The following is a 2,393-nucleotide window of genomic DNA, read 5'->3' on the forward strand; positions in this document are numbered from 1 at the left end:
ATAGTTGATATAGATCTCATTATATAGAAACTTCATTATCATCTTCTCTGTCATCTCTGAAACTGCTTTCACAACTGATCAGTTAGTAGCATAATCAATAGCAGTGATTATTTATCAATTTTCATTTGACATTTGTAGTAATATGTCTATGAGATTTACTCTTCATTATTTAAACAGTTGTATCATACACTTTATCTGATATTATACTTTCTCACATTTTAACTCTTTCTTAGATTCTTTTATAATCTGATAATTCAGACACTCATGAGTATACATCTGAATGTTCTCAGTCATACTTGATCAGTATACTCTTGATTTGAGTACACTCATGAGTTCAGAGCTTTCTAAGTGACTGAATTCCTTGTGCATGTGAGTTATCAAGTTATATTTAAATAAAGATTCTAGATAGAGAGCTTCTGTGTATTCTAGATCACAGTAAAGCATAACATCATTTTTCAATTTTCTCAGTTTGAAGTTCAGAAGTATCTCTTTTACTACTCTTGTAAAATACTTGTTATCTGACATCTTATCATTCTTTAAGTAAGAGATCATAATATTCACTCATTCTGATTTCTTGCATTCTCTCAGTGTGTTTAATACAAACATTTCTTATATCTGATTTGCAGAATTCTCATTCATAAAATTGAGTCTATAACTGATTATATCAGACATCACAGTGTCTGATCTCTTTTAATATTTGATATGAAAATTATACACTTAAAACTCTGAGATTCAACATACTAAGCATTTGAAAGGTTTTATCATTGATTGTAGATAAATAAGGCTTTTATAATCCATGATCATCATTGTCATATGTCTGTTATCAATATATCTATCTTACAACACCAGTGTGTGCTTAATCACTAGTAATTTCTTTTCATACACTAAGGAATTGAGCTCAGTGCCTGATAGTTTTCTACTATTATATATTATCAGATGCAGCTTGCTGTTCTTACTCATCTGTAGAAGAGTGTCTCTGATAGTCTATTCAGATACATCTGTCTTAATGTAGAAAGGTTTATTACAATCTGATTGAATAAGCACTGAGAATATTATTATACATTTTCTCAGTATGAGAAAAGCCTCTTCACATGTGACATTCTAGATGATTGAATAAAACTTCTTCTTTCACAGATTTGCATTCATTTCTCTTAAGAGATCTGAGAGTGATGCTGATATTCATGTAAAATTCTTGATAAATCTGTGATAATATGAGATCAACTCTGTAAGAATAAGTACTCGCAGGTGATTATTCAGGTGTTTGCAGCTTGGCATGATATGTACTGTTAACTACTAGAAGTATTCACAGTAGAAAGATAAAATGTAGAGATCAAATGTATAATAGTATTTAAGCTGAGTTATGAATAGTATTCACAAACTCCAGTCTATATAGTTGTGTGTAGTCAAGGGCCGCTAGCTCTATTGATTACATAAGAGATAGAAATAGAGATAAAGAATCTGTGAGAAGTGAGATTTCTTACATATCTCTTCCTCTCTAAGACTTCATCTGTGAAGTCTTTCACTGAGTGACTTCATAGAATCAGCTCAGCACTGCAGTGATACTCACTAAAAATTCTTTATATCTATAAAAAATCTCAGTGAGGAAAAATCCCTTATTACTGTGAAGAGAAAAGAGTCTATTACTTAGTTTCTTATTCTGTGAGATTCTTTATAGTTTACAGATTCTTCTCTGACTATTATACAGATTCATCTCACATCTTTTATACAGAAGAATTTCAGTTGACTCTTAATCATTTTCACAAGATTCTTGTATAATTATCACACAGATTCATCTCACAGATGAATCACTCTCTGTAAGATCATTCTTATTAAAGAGAAGTATTTATAAGTTAATCTTTCACTTATTCTTGTAAATCATTGTTCTTTGACACTGTAGAATTATGAGAAATTTTTCATTCTTTTATCAACTCTGTAGAATTGTAGAATCAAGATATCTGTAGTCTGTAATCACTCTTTGTAGTTATATAGAAAGATTCAGATCTGTGATTTATAATCACTCTTATTTACTAGAGTAATCTGAGTGTTTTACAGAATTACTCATAGTGTAAGCAAATCTCTCTAGAGTAGTATAAATATCTCAGATCTGTCTATGAAATCTCATCTTCTTTTTTCTTTTTCTATAATAGCTTTCATTCTTATAAACTGTGAGTATCTTCATTCATCTGTGAAGTGTTTTCACTCAGATAACAGAGAGAGAGTGTTTCTGACAATGTCTATATATTAATTCAAGAACTTCTCAAGAATAAAAAATTTTTCAATTTTAATAACTTTATAAATGATGTCTGACTGCTGCTGAGCTTCTTATAAGTGTTTTCACAACTTCTCTGATCACTTTTTATCAGCTGATGAAGCAGAGACACTGTCACTCATGA

The sequence above is a fragment of the Blastomyces dermatitidis genome (genome assembly GCF_000003525.1).
Source record: "Blastomyces dermatitidis ER-3 genomic scaffold supercont1.3, whole genome shotgun sequence".
Taxonomy (NCBI): domain Eukaryota; kingdom Fungi; phylum Ascomycota; class Eurotiomycetes; order Onygenales; family Ajellomycetaceae; genus Blastomyces; species Blastomyces dermatitidis.